The 16,474-nt window shown below is 45.2% G+C and overlaps 1 protein-coding gene and 2 long non-coding RNA genes across 6 annotated transcripts in view; 2 read left to right on the top strand and 1 right to left on the bottom strand.

The window, feature by feature from the left end:
• Positions 1 to 402: 402 nt before the first annotated feature.
• Positions 403 to 7,903, bottom strand: LOC307224423. 2 transcript variants are annotated; one of them, XR_013842499.1, is made up of 4 exons: positions 7,760 to 7,903; positions 3,100 to 3,263; positions 1,250 to 1,407; positions 403 to 589 (listed from the first exon to the last, which is right to left on the bottom strand). It is a non-coding gene; the product is annotated as an uncharacterized lncRNA (long non-coding RNA). The 2 variants fall into 2 exon arrangements; XR_013842500.1 differs by lacking the exon at positions 7,760 to 7,903 and adding an exon at positions 3,620 to 4,853.
• LOC307224486 lies at positions 585 to 1,410 on the top strand. The gene is made up of 2 exons (XR_013842573.1): positions 585 to 880; positions 1,160 to 1,410. It is a non-coding gene; the product is annotated as an uncharacterized lncRNA (long non-coding RNA).
• The window catches only part of PTPRA (protein tyrosine phosphatase receptor type A), a 145,492-nt gene continuing 136,597 nt past the window's right edge, over positions 7,580 to 16,474 (top strand). For 2 of the 3 annotated variants that reach the window (XM_079990805.1, XM_079990804.1), the window contains exon 1: positions 7,581 to 8,003. The gene's annotated coding sequence lies outside the window, so the exon portion shown is untranslated. Of the gene's footprint in view, positions 8,004 to 16,474 lie in introns of all 3 variants that reach the window. The other variant, XM_079990803.1, reaches the window with a different exon arrangement.

Genomic DNA, 16,474 nt, shown 5'->3' with positions numbered 1-16,474 from the left:
TCCCCCCCTCCCCCCTCAGTCATTACCGTATCTTGACGTTCTTCTCGTATTTTATTGTTGTCTTGTTATCAGAGATCTCTTCTGTCAGCAGTATTTACTCCCCTTTTTCCTTGATGTATGTGCAATTAATTATTTCTTTTAAAGATCATTGCAACCAGCGGCGCGAATCGGGGACGGCGTCGAGGAGTGCCGAAAATCCCACAGGAGGGCTTTGTGCCTAGTGCCCCCACCCCCACAAATTCGGGGGTGGTATAGGGCACAGCAGGCAAGGGCCGTCCCCCCCCCATAATCCTGGGGGGGGGGGTAAGGAGGCTAATTACCCCCATCATAGCCTCCAAATTACCTCATGTGGGTCGGAGAGATGTTATTGTCAGCCATCTTCCGATGCGCCACCTAGTGGCCCCCTGGGCTGTTCTTTTTCATTCAGCTCTGGGGAGTCCTCAGAATTCGCAAGTGCACCAAGCTACCTGATGAAGGAGGCAGATGTCACCCGAGGATGATTTTTGCATATGCACAGTAGCAAAGTCTACTTTTAATTCAAGGATTTGTCTGGTGTGGCAGTGACAGCCGAGCTTTTGAGGAAGAGCCACTAAGAATATTCAAAAAAGTGGGGGAACAGCTGTAAGATGCTTTGCATTTTAAGAACCTTCCTATATCAGCTTTTGCCAACCAGGGGCCCTCCAAATGTTTTAGACTGCAGCTCCAGAACATCTGGGGACCCTCAGGATGTCAAAGGGTATCCTACATTTTGGAACGTTGTTCTTTACTCCAGAATTTTACAGTTCCACATAATGGATGGCTCCTTATTTGAGAAACACAATGACCCCTTTGAACTCTTTAGATCAGAAAACAAAAACATGCCTCACTGCTGCAGTGTTCTGTTTTTGATACAGTGGTGCCCCGCAAGACGAATGCCTCGCAAGACGAAAAACCCGCTAGACGAAAGAGTTTTCCGTTTTTGAGGTGCTTCGCAAGACGAATTTCCCTATGGGCTTGCTTCGCAAGACAAAAACATCTTGTGAGTTCTTGCAAGTTTTTTCCCTTTCCCCCCTTTTTCTAAGCCGCTAATAGCCGCTAAGCCGCTAATAGCCGTGCTTCGCAAGACGAAAAAACTGCAAGACGAAGAGACTCGCGGAACGAATTAATTTCGTCTTGCGAGGCACCACTGTATTTCGATCTGGCAATCCTAGCAAAGAGACCTGCAGTTCAGCAAACTGCCAATTACCTCTGCAAACAAGCTACTAATTACCTTTTCCCCTCCAGCCTGTGGTCCTAGGTTCAGTTTGTCTTGGAAATGCATCCAGTTTGTTCTTGAGTGGTGGCTGAGTTTGTTCTGATGATCTGAGTGAAATGCAAACTCCTCATGGAAGAATGTGGCAGATCAGATAGAGGAAGGGTTTTTTGAGCCTTTTTTAAAAAAAATCCAATGCATGTTAAGCCATTGGCTCGTTTGCATGCAACGCTAATTCGGGCACTGTGGTTTATCTTGGTTTACTGAGGAGCAGCGTGCTTGTGCACACTGCCCAATCAACAGCCCCCTTAGTGCAAGCCACAACTGCGAGCCAACCTGGTTTGTTGCTGCCTTGCTGATCTTGTGTTTGACAGGAAGCAACAAACCATGGTCCCTGGTTCAGACATAAGGGGAAGCCAAGGCTTCTTGGTATGTTTATCTCCCCTGCTCCCAGGGGAAGGAATGAAGCAAGAGTGATCAGGCATCAAATCTTACCTCTGCCATGAACTCACTGGCTGGCCTTAGGCGACATACCCACCAACATTTCTCCAATGAAAATAGGGATGTCCTATTCCATAATAATACCCTTCCAACATATATAAAAACATAACATTAAACGTAACATTAAAAAGATGAATTAAAATTGGCTAACAAGAGATAAAACACCAGTGACATCTATTTGGTTTTTTATTTAACAAAGTTCCTCTTCACTCATTCTGATTTTGGCTGAAAGATGCTGTATCTGGCATCCACGAAATTATTCCCTCTGAGAGTATGTGACTGTTTAGCATGTTCTTAAAGGTTTTAAATACATATGTTTTGAAATCCTATCTTTAATTGTACTGTTGCATCACTTTGGTGTTTGCCGTGTTGGGTCTCCACTGGTAGGAAAGGTGGGGTTTTATATACTGTACAAATTCTACATGCATTCATGCAATTCTCTGTCCTGACACTAGGTGGCAGAAGGGGCCAAGAGGTTTCCACTTCCAATTTCAGAGGATGGGAGGGATTCATATGCCATCCAGTGAAAAGGTGGGTCGTTCCCCCATTCCCCAAATAAAATCATGTTGATTTTACAGACTGGGTTCTTTGTGGTATCATTGGTTTGACGGTAGCAGATTCACCTTTCCCATTAATATGATGCAATATATCTTCATGCAGCCGTAAGAATGATGTCACAAACTGGAGAGATGTGGGGGAAAGTTACAGTCAGGAAGATGATGTGTTGCCCTGTTCTGCTCCTGGATCTGACTGGGACAGGGGAGGTATTTCTGGGGAGGGCAAGACAGACAGAGCCGCCGCAGACATCAGTAAGGAGCTGCGAGTTTTCTAGAAAACCAAAATCTGCATAGACTGTGCTTGAGTTATATCTGTCTTGATTATTTGTGCTTGAGCTTGCTTTTCTTATGTACATAAACACCATAAGTGTGCTGGGTCAAGCCAGTGGCCTGTTCTCCTGTTCTCACAGTGGCTAACCAGATTCCTATGGGGAAAATGGTATATTGTATTGCATAAAAATCTTCATACTACACATTTTGAGAAGAAGAGGAGTTTGGATTTGATATCCCGCCTTTCACTCCCTTTAAGGAGTCTCAAAGCGGCTAACATTCTCCTTTTCCTTCCTCCCCCACAACAAACACTCTGTGAGGTAAGTGAGGCTGAGAGACTTCACAGAAGTGTGACTAGCCCAAGGTCACCCAGCAGCTGCATGTGGAGGAGCAGGGAAGCGAACCTGGTTCACCAGATTACGAGACTACCGCTCTTAACCACTACACCAGGAAGTTAAACCTGATCTTTAAACAAAAATTCACTCATTCCAAAATTTTTTTTTTTTTAATATTCAAATAATAATAATTATCTTTCCCCACTCTGAAGGCTTTCACATCTCTACATCCAGATAAATTCCACTGGACTCATGTAAGGTGTTTGTTTGTTTGCTTGTTTGTTTTTGGAAAGTCCAAGCTGATCTTCTGTATCGACGTTTTTAAATTACTCTGGGCAATGAATTTCTGTGTTGGTGATGCCTCAGTTACTAGAAGAAAAGAGACAGCGTTATTATTATTTTAATGCAGTTCTCTTCCAGAAACCACATAAGCCATCACTGGTAACTTTTATAAATATGTATATACACAAGCTCAGTTCTGAAGCTGCTTCCAGAAATGTTTTAATCATTTAATAGCTCTGGGACTTTTGACACTGATGCACTCCTCTAACTATTACGAACAAAAGAAGAGTCCTGCCCCATTAGACCAGAGGCCCATCTAGTCCAGTATTCTGCACTCATAGTGGCCAAGCAGATGCAACAGATTTTTTTTTGGACACAGCGTATGAATATTAACATTTCTGTTAATTTTATCTGCCTTTTATTTAGTTGGAAATTATAATAACCTTCCGTTGAGGCAATGCCACATGGTCTGCAAGCCTGCTGTGTATGCTGTTTTTGTATGCACTGTCATTGTTCAATAGCGTGTTGCTTCTGTTGCAATTCCACCATGAGAGCATAGGCCAGCTTCATCATTTTGAAAAATAAACTATTGTAAATACTAATGCACCCCCTACTTTGCATGGGATTAAAATGATGCATACAAGTATTTCTGCTTATGGGCAAAGACAGGTAGAGGTGGGAGTAATGTTTTGTCCTAGAACCTTCAATAGAGAGACAGCCGAGTGCCGTATTAGCACCTCAGTAAAGGCTGACTAGCAGAGGAGGGTGGTGAGTTTTGATGTATAACATTGCAATAGTTAGGCCAAAATGCTGAGCTCCACATATTATTTTTGAAAGAAAGAAAGAAAGAGGAGAAAACCTTAATGGAAATATTTTCCACACCAGATGCACTCTGCGCCGTCTACTATTATTCTGTTTGCAGACTACTTCCACTAACTGGTTTCATATACTGCATTGCATTTGCGTTTATCTCCCACCCTTTTCTCCACGGAGCTCAAGGTGGCTTACGTGGTTCTCACTCTCCTCATTTAATCCCCGCAACAACCCCGTGAGGTAGATTAGCTTGAGAGTGAGTGACTGGCCCAAACTCAGGACCTGTTCCGACACTCCGACTGCTATGCCACCACTGGTGAAATGTGCAAATTTCACAGGGTCATTTTGAGTCCCAAACTTTGCAATTAGGGGGAAATTTATAATAACAAATTACCAAAATGTTGGAGTTTCCAAAACTGATTTTAGGCCTGTGGCTTTAAATGCGCCCTGACCAAAACAAAAGTATGGAAATTTTAATGAGAATCTTTGTAACCGAAGGTCAGGTGGACTATCAGTCACATGATTCCACAGATGGGATACAACCACTCCCCTCATCCCTGGCCACTGGCCATGCTTGCTTGGGCTGATGCGAGCCAGAGTTCAAAACTTCTGGTGGGCACCAGCTTGGGGAAGGCTCGCCTGATGACCTCTAACAGCTTTAGGCAACCACCGAAGTGCAGAAGAACACTGACCTTTAGTCCCTACCCCTTCGCGAAATTGCCACAGTGCTGGCAGTGCAAGATACCCTCCGGGGCTGCCTTTATCACATGCTGCCACTTCTGCTTTTGTGGCTGGTCATCACATGGTGTTGCAAGGCGATAATGCCGCAGCAACATCAGCAGGTTTCCTGGGGGTGAGCTTGAGTCTGCTGTCGGGGTTACAGACGTATCATGTGGATTTGTATCTGGATTCTAAGAGCGGAGTGGCAAAAAAACGGGTGGCCAAACTAGGCATGATGGGAATCATGTGAGCGGTTCTCTTGTTTTTTTTAACCATATAGCAGCTGTGGTAAAAGGTAAAGGTAAAGGTACCCCTGCCCGTACGGGCCAGTCTTGACATACTCTGGGGTTGTGCGCCCATCTCACTTAAGAGGCCAGGGGCCAGCGCTGTCCGGAGACACTTCCGGGTCACGTGGCCAGCGTGACATCGCTGCTCTGGCAAGCCAGAGCCGCACACGGAAACGCCGTTTACCTTCCCGCTGGTAAGCGGTCCCTATTTATCTACTTGCACCCGGAGGTGCTTTCGAACTGCTAGGTTGGCAGGCGCTGGGACCGAGCAGCGGGAGCACACCCCGCCGCAGGGATTCGAACCGCCGACCTTTCGATCGGCAAGTCCTAGGCGCTGAGGCTTTAACCCACAGCGCCACGGGTGGGTGTTAATCTTGATCAGCACCAGCGGATGTGCAAGAGGGGATTTAACTCTTTGCTCCCCACTGTTCCTATGTTAGTAGAGGATGGGGTGAGGAGGCAAAGTTTGCAAAGACCAATGTGACTGGTGTCAGAGCTACTTTGGCCATGAGGTGTCTGAGAGCTGGTGTCAGGGACTGAGTGGACACTGAGCAGTGGTGGGTGGATTCTGATGAGGGGGCACTGGGAGAAAGGGGGTTGGGACTGACTTGGAAGAAGGGAACAATGATCTGGGGGAGCCTGTAAGAGCCAAGAGTCAGAGGAAAGAGAAGATGCAGGACTGGAGAGTGAAGAACAGGTGCAGGAGGAGAGAGAGAGGTCAGGCTGGTGTAGAACCAAGAGCTTCCATGCCTCCACCTCCTGCTGCACCTCTCCTGCTCCACTGGCTCCCAGGACCAGTCGAGGAATGAAGAGGGAGGAGCAGAAGCTATGGGATGCAAGTCTCATCAGCCCCAGTCAACACAGCTGTGGTTCAGGTACAGATGGTATGGGAACCAAGCAGGTCCTGGCAGCTGAAGAATCTTCAGTGAGGGTTGCATGATATACGATATATGATATCTTTATTGTCATTGTCCCATACAGAACAATGAAATTGAAAAACTACATAAAACATTCAAATCCCCCTAAAAACTCTGAAACACCATTTTAAAATACAATATACTATAGAGACTCCTTATGCTGCATTTAGAACCAGAATTACATTTGCATAGAAACTATTTCTCAGGTGGCTAGTCCTGGCCTTTATAACCCTATACCTTCTTCCAGAAGGCAGAAACTGAAAGAGATCATTTCCGGGGTGTGCACTACCCTGCACTATCTCTGCAGATTTCTTATGGCACCTGACAGCATAGATTTGATCTAAGGTGGGAAGAGTGCACCCAATTATTCTCTCTCCAGTCTTTACAACCCTGGACAGCATTGTTTTCTCCCTGGCCATAAACAGGTCCTTTGAGAGATTGTTTTTCTGGAGGATTCTTAGAAAATATTGATGAAGGAATCTTATTGATGAAAGAAAGTTTTGTGCATGCACAGGGCATGTCCTACAACACTGATGGCTTCCAGAGAGTGTACATTCTGCTCTGGCATGTCTCATTAGTGGGTGAGGGTTGCAGTCATGCAGCTGAAATTCATTTCCTAGTGGGTGGGTGAGGGGTGAGAGACTAACAAGCAAGAGTCCATGCGCTGAATGAGGCCAGCGTTACACACAGCCCACAGTTCTGTCCAGATAAATTTGGGGAACTCTAAAGCAGGCTGGATGTTGTGCTTGCAAACGACGCTCTCCAGGAGCAACAGTTTCCTTTATGTTTGTCACCTGAACTCTGTATGGCTTGTAGAGAGGGAGCTCTGTTGCGTATGGAACATCGGAAGCATGGCTGCCTCCAGCTGTAACTATGACAGAATTAGTGAATCTAGACAGACCGAGAGCTAGGTAAAACAGGGATCATCTGGCTGCATAGCTTGCAACCTGAAGCTTCCTTACTAGCAAGAAATCCTTCATTAAAATAATGCAGTAATAATATAATAAAAATAACGAGCCCCCATCGTACTGCTGCTGAAGCAGAAAAATAAACCAAAAAAAGTGGGCCTTGCACAATGCTGTGATTCCTACAAAGGGGTGTGTGTGTGATAATATTAATAACATTTAGTAGTATCAACATATTAAATAATTATATAATGCTATAAGAAGAAAAATGAGCCCAATTCGGCTGCTTCTGCAAGCAAGAAAGTGGGCCTTGTGCAATGCTGCGATTCCGACGTAGGGGTTGCGTATCACTATTTAATATCAACACTATTTAGTAATAATAATATCTTATATAACGTTAGAGTAAGAATAATGCTGCAAGAGCAGAAAAATAAACGGATAAAATGAATAAATTGCTGCGATTCTTGCAAAGGGGCTGCGCGTAACATATAATAATCATGACAATAATAGTAATCACAATGAGCCCCCGTCGTGGCGCGGCAGCAGCAGCAGCAGCAGCAGCAGCGGCCGAACTAATAATCCAGGAAGAGGCGGCCCCGCCCCCCACCACCGAGGCCCGCAGAACCCGAGAAGTGGGAAGTGGGAGGAGCCACCCTGGTGCGCCGCAGCCAACCAGCGGCGTCCTCTCGGCCGCCCAATCGGCGGGCTCCTTCCAAGCGTCGGCCCGTGGGCGGGCCTTGACGGGGGGGGGGGCGGCGCCGCCGCGGCCTCCTCCTCCGCCTCCTGTGAGGGAAGGAAAGGCGGGCAAAGCGAGCGGGCGAGGCGAGGCGAGGGAGCCGGGCGAGGAGGGAGCTGGCGCGGCCGTGAGGGGAAGAGGAGAGCGCGGGAGGAGGAGAGAGGGGACCCGGAGGATTGCCGTCGTTCCGCCGCCGGGAATTTACCTCAGGCTGGGCTAGTCGCCTTCGCCTTGGCCGTGCATGGAGCGGCACCGCGGTGGCGAGGGCGGCGGGCAGGCTCGGGAGCCGCCGCTCAGGAAGGGGAGGAGCAGCAGCAGCAGCAGCAGCCGGGACTGGAGGAGCCCGCCCGCCTCGGGGCTCTGAGGGAGAGGGAGAGAGAGCGCGACACCCCCAGCCCCGCGTGCCTCCCTCGCCGCCCCCGCCCGACGGCCTCCGTCGCCTGGCAACCGTAAGTCTTCCTCCCTCTGAGTCATCCCGCCGCCTGCTCCGCCCCCCAACGCCCGCTGGCCACGCCCACAGACAGGGCGCGCGAGGGCGGGCTTAGGGGGATACCAGAGGGCCGACTTGGGATAAAATACTGGGGGGCGGGGCCAGGGAAGCCCCGCCCCACATAATCACATGACGAGGGGGCACTACTGTATTTGACTGGTAGTGCCCATCAACTACCACCTTGTGCCTCCAGCTGTTTTTGGACTACAATTCCCATCATCCCTTGCCACTGGTCTTGCTAGTCAGGGATGATGGGAGTTGTAGTTCAAAAACAGCTGGAGGCACAAGGTTGGGAAACACTGAACTAGGGGAAGGGCGCTGGCCCCCTCAAATTATTTTTTTTTGGGGGGGGGCGGTTGCTGAAGGCACTTTGGCCCCTATGATGTGAGCCTGTATGTGTGTGTAGATACATAGATCTATATGTATATATATATATATTTGTGTGGGTGTCTGAAGGAAAGTTAAGTTGGTTATTAGCTTTCCCCTCCCCTTCAGTCATTTTTCGGAAATGGGCTGTCGCCCCCACCACACCACCTAATAAGCCCCCACCCCATAAAATAATATCCCCAAATTGCCCTCCAATGAGCTATAATCCCCAAATTGCTCCTCCAATGTGTTGTACCAGTTTGGCCTCACCCCAGTGAGCTATTACTGTACCCCCCCTAGATTGCCCCTCCAATGAACTATAATCCCCAAATTGCTCCCACCCAAACGAGATTGCCAGCTTTCTTTTAATAATAATAATACTTCCATCCTAGTAACTTTTTACTCAGAATACAGTAGACCCATCTGAAATGCATGGGCATGGCGAACCTTACAGTGAAGTGAAATTATTCATTCCTATGCATTTCAAATGGGCCTGTTCTGAGTATGGCTAGCATTGGGTACAACCCACAGGTTTTTTTTAAGGTTGTATTCAACTAACTTTTTACTTAGAGTAGACCCATTGAAATGCATGAGCATGACTAACTTAGTGAACCTAAGTTATGCCCATGCAGTTCAAGTGGGTCTGTTGTGAGTGTGACTAGCATTGGGTACAGCTCACAGTTTCTAGCGTTTGTGGAAGCTGAGATATGAGGTAAAACATACAGGCAATATACAGGCCTCTCTTTTTGAGAGTCGAAAGCTGGCCTGCCCTTTCTCCTCCTCCTCCCCCTTTCTGGGTCCCCCCCCCCCCCCCACCCAGCCACTGGAAAAAAGATTCCTGAGGATGGATGCCCAGGCTCCTCCCCCTCTTTCTATCTTAATTGTGGAATAGGGTTTGGGAGTTTGCTTGCTTGGGAGGAAGTCTCCCTGGTGTTTACTCCTAGGAAAGTGTGCATAGGGCTACAGGTTTAACCTCCTCTTGCTTTTTATTTATGCAGCTTATTTTTTCCATATGCGATAAATGAGAAATTATGTTTAGCTTATTAATTGGTTTCATGCACAATGTTATGCTCTGAACACTTCAGGAGAAGAATACCCTCTTCATGTTACTTGCTTCAGCAGTTATTCTTCCTCACTCTGTCTCCATTTGCTTGAATCAATAAATGCATATTGATCTCTGTTTAAGGGCTGAGTTTAATGGAGGAGAGTCTTTAATGTCTGTGTCCCTCTCCTCATCCCCTTCTACAATGTCATCTTCCCCCCAATACACTGTGGTTGATATATTGGCATAACACTTCTCTATTTGGGTGATAGTGGTGGAACTGGGTTTAGAAAATGCCCCTTGCTGTGGCTTTTGTTCTGCTTCCTGAGGTCATTGTTAGACTAGATATTCTGTTCTTCCTCCACATGCTTGAAGAAGTACCCTTCAGGTTTACAGGCCCTTTCTTGTCTCCTTGTTGGAACGTAGGATTGTACCAGCACAGGCTACTTGAGTATTGTCTACTCCATGGGTAGGCAAACTAAGGCCCAGGGGCCGGATCCGGCCCAACTGCCTTCTCAATCCGGCCCGCGATGGTCTGGGAATTAGTGTGTTATGTAAAAAGTAGAATGTGTCCTTTTATTTAAAATGCACCTCTGGGTTATTTGTGGGGCATAGGAATTTGTTCATCCCCTCCCCGAAAAATATAGTCTGGCCCCCCACAAGGTTTGAGGAACAGTGGACTGGCCCCCTGCTGAAAAAGTTTGCTGACCCCTGGTCTACTCATATGGGCACCAGCTTTTCAGGGTCTCCAGCAGATAACATGGTACTTTTGCTGGAGATTTCCAGGGATCAGTGCTAGGACCTTATGCATGCATGCAATAAATGTGCTCTGCTATTGAGCCCTGGTCCCTTCACATTAGGAGGTGACCTTCAGCCTCATAGACACTGTGTGCAATAAGCACCTTGCGGTGCTCCTCTGCAAGTAGATAATACATCACAGCTGTGGAATGTATATTCGGTCCCAGAGAACTTTATGTTGTAGGACAGCATGCAAATGTCATAAGATGAATACACAGGGGTGGGGAAGTCTCCTGACTGAAGAGCCACTGCCTTTCATTATAGAGACAATAGATGGACTAATGCCTCTCTGTAGATCAATGGCTTTTCAGAATGGGTTGTGAAATACAGTGTTTCAAGATATTGTTATGAGTTACATTGTTAACTTGTTACTCTGTTAAAAGGCTTTAGCTCCAGGATGGAAAGAGAATAATTTTAGTGGGAAATAGCAGTGCTACTTTGTATGCTTGGATGACTTAAAAACAAAAAAACGAACAAACTAGGAGCCTCTCAAGCATGTTGTTCCTGCAACATGGTGGCAATGGCCAATACAGCCTCAAGCTCCTAGACTCACTTGCTCTTATTTGAAATAAACTTCCAGTGTGTAAAAGCAGAGAAACTTCTCAATCCATGAAGACCTTCTGCTTTCTGAATTTTGTGAAATTGCAGAATGGAAAGCCGTGAAGCTTTAGGGTCAAAGAGTTATTCTGGACTTTTCAAGGAACTACTGTTTATGAGGACATGAATGAAATAAAAATGGGTTTGGGATAGCTAACTTTGATGCTAACTGTAACACTTACACCCTGCTTCTGCACATGCTTTATTCAAAGTGAGTAGAAGCAGAATCTGCAACAAATGTTTGGTATATAACTCACCAATAGAAGCGCTTTCAGAAAGTCATGCTATCCTATATGATGCTATGAACTGCAAAGGGCTCAAGCATCACAATTCACATTGCCTTCTCCCCACTCTTCCCTTTGTGCTTTGCTTTTTGATTGTTTCTCCCATCTGACACAAAACATTCTTGGGCTTGGAGGCTACTGAGCATGCTCAGTCCACACTGGCCTGCTTTGGGGTTGTTGTTGTTGTTTTTAATGAAGGTGTTGTACTTTTGCATATCCTGCTTCACCCAGACAAAACTTAAATTTTCCTCTTGCCAGAACCCGGCCACCTGAGTTTGCTGTTAGAAGGCATAATGAGCCTTCAGCTCAACTTCCTTGTAGAAAAATGTTGTGCTAATATTACCATTCAATTACATTGCCTTTTGGACTTTCTCCAAAATTAAGGGTTTCTTATGATGATGTATGATAGTGAAAAAACCTGAATTACTGTTTCTAAAACCTGATGATTAAACTTGGTTCACTAAAATATTGCTTTCATTTTCTACCTGTTCACTTTATTTGCCTAACTAGCTAAAACTAAAATACACCTACATCCTTAGGGTGCAGCAGCTTGTATCTCCATTTTATGTAATTATATTCATAATTGTTTTATAATTATTGTTTGAATAGATGTAAGGTGTGTACACATCTAAATTTCACAAGTAAACCAATTGGCGCAATTTTAGAGGCTAAAGTAGCACATGAAGCGGTTGGCACTGATTGCTGAGTAAACCACCTTTTGGATTGGAGCATGCTCTTATTATATCACGGATTGCTGGGATAAATGTGCACAGAGGTTTATTTGTGCTAGGTAAGAACATAGGAAGCTGTTTTATGATACGTCGGACCTCTGGTCTTTCTGACTCAGGATTGGCATCAGTTCTCCAGGGTTTCAGGCCAGGATCTCGTGCAGCTCTAGCTGGAGATCCTGGGGATTGAACCTTCTGCATGCAAGGCAGATGTTCTACCATTGGGCTGTGTGTTACACATTATAGCATAGGTGATGGTCATATGGCAAGTTGTAGCTATAATTGTTCAAAGTTCAGACAGAACAAATTTCGTGGTATGTAGTCAGATGCATGGGCTAATATAGTTAGTATAATGCACAACCCTGGGCACAGCTCACTGTGGAAAGGCAGCATAGAAGTAAATTAAATAAACGACTTCAAAATCCAGCATTAATTATCTCAGTCTTGCCTGAGTTACTTGCCTGCTAGCCAGCAGCAAATAGTTAAGCTGCTGTACTTTGGAGAGCTGGCTTATTTTGCTTCTAGGCCTGCTGACCTGCGACACATAATCTAAGTGCGTATGGACAGGTGGGCTGCAAATGTTATTTTAACTGGATTACTGGTTATATGGTGAAATGTAAAGGAGGAAAAATTATTCCGGTTTAACCATTCAGCCTAAAATTGGGAGGCCATACCTGTTTTCGTAATGGAAAGTGGGGAGATTCAGCTGTGCTTTGTAAAATGCTCATATTTAACAACATGCCCTCAGTTTGTTCTCAGATGGATCTACAGGAATGTGAGAGAAAAGGGAAGGGAATGTGCTTGTATCTGAGAAACAGGCAGAAATGTACTAATAATGCAATATGCAATTAGAATTACCTTTTTCACTGAGGGGTGTTTTCACTGAGTGGATATAAAGGTATTTGTTTTCCTGGCCTCATATTAAATTAATTCCTTAAAGGGAGTATTTATAGTATGGGCTAAGGCATAGCTTAAGAAAATGCGGGCCCTCCTGATCCCCAAAGTAGCTGTTCGGGCAGGCTGTATTTCATAGCAGGATGAAATCTGGCTTATTCTCTCCGAAGCTGATGTTCCGGAAAAGATCTAGGCCCCTGGAGACATATTGCAGATCCAAGGTGGTGACATACGAGCTGTCGTGTCTTCTGACTTTATTAAAGGCCCTGTCTTTCCCGGAAACGTCTTGGTTCTGAGTGTGCTTAGTAGATGTGGCTTAACCAGCGCTTTATATCTACAGGGCTTCACGAACAGCTGTAATGGTTTTCAGCAAAATGCCTTTTTGATTGTAAGAGATTGTGACACAAATGCTCACTCTGTCAGGATTGTGGAACTTGGGGTAGTTCTTGCTTGTATGAATGAGAGAAAACGGTTGCACTGCTTCTGTAGTATATCAGTTTTAAGCAGTGAAAAACTCTTGTGTATCAAATACAGTTGTTGCTGATCTCTCTTCACATCCTGGCAAACCGGATGTCGCCTTTCACATTTTATCCACAGTCTGATTAGTTCATAGTTGCTTTGTGAATAAATAAATCAAACGTTACTATCTCAAAAAAAATATTAATGGCTAACATATGCAGGCTAATGGTACACTGATGGATTGATGATGGGGGGGGGGAGGAGAACCCAGCTTCCAGTTTACAAGGGACTTCCTTATCTGTTCATCTGGAGGCACCTCTGGACTCAGCACTGGTGACCAACAAAGTAGCTCTTACAAGCCAGGTTTTATAGCATTCACTGTAGAGTAAACATGTTCGCTTGTCCTCAAAAGTATAGGGCAATAGTTCCTGATCTGGCCAACAGGCTAGATCATTATCTCCTCCACCTCTCATGGGTCACGTCTGACAGGTGTAGGAGTCTCCACTCACCTGCCAATTACCTGATGTCAGTGTGATGTTAGAATGACATCAGGTGACCTTTTTTTTTTGCATGCAAGGGCCTTCATAAGCCCCTTTCAAATCACTGGACAAGATAGCACTTTAGAAGCCCCTTTGAACCAGCTAATGAGAACAGTGCTCTTCAACTTTAGTTTCCAGATATTGTTGGACTCTCATCATCCTAGAAAAGGTTACCTGATGGTCAGGGGTGATGGGAGCTGTAGCCTAATATCTGGGGATGCAAGATTAAAGAACACTGGGTTGTTTTCCATCTCCCAAAGCATAAGAACTAGATGGGCTGGTTTGCTGTGCTTTATGTGTGTTCTAAGGCACCTACCATGATTTTCTAAGGCACATACCATAGTAAGGTTTCCTGACGTAGACATTTCTAAAATGTGGCTTGCCAAATTACACCCTCACTATTGCCCTGGCATCAAAATCTCATCCTGTCTTCCAGCTTTCTGTGTGCCTCAACTCTGCATGCAATGTTTGTGTTTTCATGTTGACACCATTCTCCCAAGCTCTAGGGACAGGGTGGCTTAGAAATGGAAACGTCTCTCTTTTTTTGCTAAGTGTAATTCCTCCAGCCTAGTATGATCCCTTAGGGGAAAGGTGATTTGGCATCTTTAGAAAAGCCTTGCCTTTCCCATACTGCCCTATTGAACATATGCAACTGCCTTTTATTGAGTTAGACTACATAGTGCAAGAATAGGGTTGAGAGAAAAAGATCAATTCTGCACCTGTTGCTATATGGAAGAATCACAAAAGGCAGAGCGCCTAATGGGGTAGACTCATATAGTCCTGGGCAAGATTATAGTATAATGATTCCCATCACCCTTCCCCTCTGGATTTTCCCTTCATGTAATCTGCTTCATTCCCCCCCCCCCCCAGAACATAGGGTAGCCAACATGGTGCCCTCCACATGTTGAAGGACTAACTGCTAAAGATTCCATCATCCCTACCCACTGGCCAAGCTAACTGAGGCTGATGGGATTTGAAATCCAACAACATCTGGAGGGACACCAGTTCCCTGCCTGAAACCCTGCATCATATAGGCAACAGCCATATGATTAGTACAGTGGTACCTTGGTTCTCAAATGTAATCCATTCTGGAAGTCCGTTTGACTCCTGAAACCATTCAAAAACCAAGGCACAGCTTCCGATTGGCTGCAGAAGCTTCCTGTTCTCAAGCGGAAGCCACGGCAGATGTTTGGCTTCCAAAAAATGTTTGCAAACCGGAACACTTACTTTCGTGTTTGTGGTGTTCGGGAGCAGATTTATTCGGCAACAAAGCCGTTCGAGAACCAAGGTATCGTAGCACAGAAGCCTACAAAAACTACTATTCTACAAAAATTACTAGCATGCCTGAATATACACATTATTTATGTAGCCTTCTGAAAGTAATTCTTACTCCCAGCAGGTGAGTAGTAGTTACTTAAGGTTCGTTTACCTATTTCATATATTTAGATGCTACTTAATACCAGAACAGTCTCTTAAGTGGTTTAGAACAACAACAATGACAAAGGCACCCTACGTACAACAAACAAACTTATAAGCGTCTCTTTGCCCTTGGCTTTTGATGCTTGAGATGCATATTTTAGCACCCACCATATTTCTGTGATTGTAAGTTGTTTTAAACTGCTTTCAATTTTGTGTTTTAGTTGTTGTCACCCACCCTGGCACCTTAGGATGGAGGGCAGGTAATAACAATATAATACCAGAAGAAACAATCAAATCCCAGAAAAGCAGAAACATAGCAGCACACTTCAAAAACAGAGTCAGGGAAATGACTCAATAGCTTGCCCACCAAATAACTGCAATGGGGATGGAGGATTAGGGAGAGGTATGGTCCCCAGCCATCTGGGCCCCACCCATCTCCAACTATATCTCTTTCTCCCTGCCATTACTTACCATAATCTCTCCCACCCATAACCAGGAATAGGAGCATCATTCCTTCTCTTTTTGCCCTATCTCTTGCCGAGGCACATCCTGATTTATGTACGGCACTCACCACACTAACATGTACACAGGACGCCCATCTTCCAGTCAATTTACCTTCTCGAAGCATTCACGAAGCTTGTATTTATGTGGTTCTCAGTGGCTCCAGAATGGTTAATATGACCTTATTGGACTAACTACTTCTAACACACACCAATTCCATGCTATTTTGAAAGCTGCTGAAATGGACTATCATTTGTTATTCATCCAAACCACCACCTTGAAAGTGAAACTTGGTTGAGAACAAGCCTTAGCTTTATAAAGGAAACAATGACCTCGTTTGTGGAAATGCGTAAGGGGTTTTCCTCTTGTGTTGCTTTTTATTACAGTTAATTGTGGAGGTTGCCTCGAAATTCCTGGAAGGGTCCTATCATTGTATGACCAATATATATGGTACCTATGCATAGGTATGGAAATGAAAGACACAGTAGGCAATAGAAACAAAACATGCACTGCAAACTAAGTTTTGGAATTACTGGATTCTTTTGGTGGTTGAGAACACTACCTTTTTGCAATATACCGTATTTTTTGCTCTATAAGACTCACTTTTTACCTCCTAAAAAGTAAGGGGAAATGTGTGTGCATCTTATGGAGCGAATGCAGGCTGCGCAGCTATCCCAGAAGCCAGAACAGCAAGAGGGATTGCTGCTTTCACTGTGCAGTGATCCCTCTTGCTGTTCTGGCTTCTGAGATTCAGAATATTTTTTTTCTTGTTTTCCTCCTCCAAAAACTAGGTGCGTCTTGTG

The sequence above is a fragment of the Podarcis cretensis genome (genome assembly GCF_951804945.1).
Source record: "Podarcis cretensis genome assembly, chromosome: 9".
In the NCBI taxonomy this organism is placed as follows: domain Eukaryota; kingdom Metazoa; phylum Chordata; class Lepidosauria; order Squamata; family Lacertidae; genus Podarcis; species Podarcis cretensis.
This window is presented reverse-complemented; position numbering and strand designations above follow the sequence as displayed.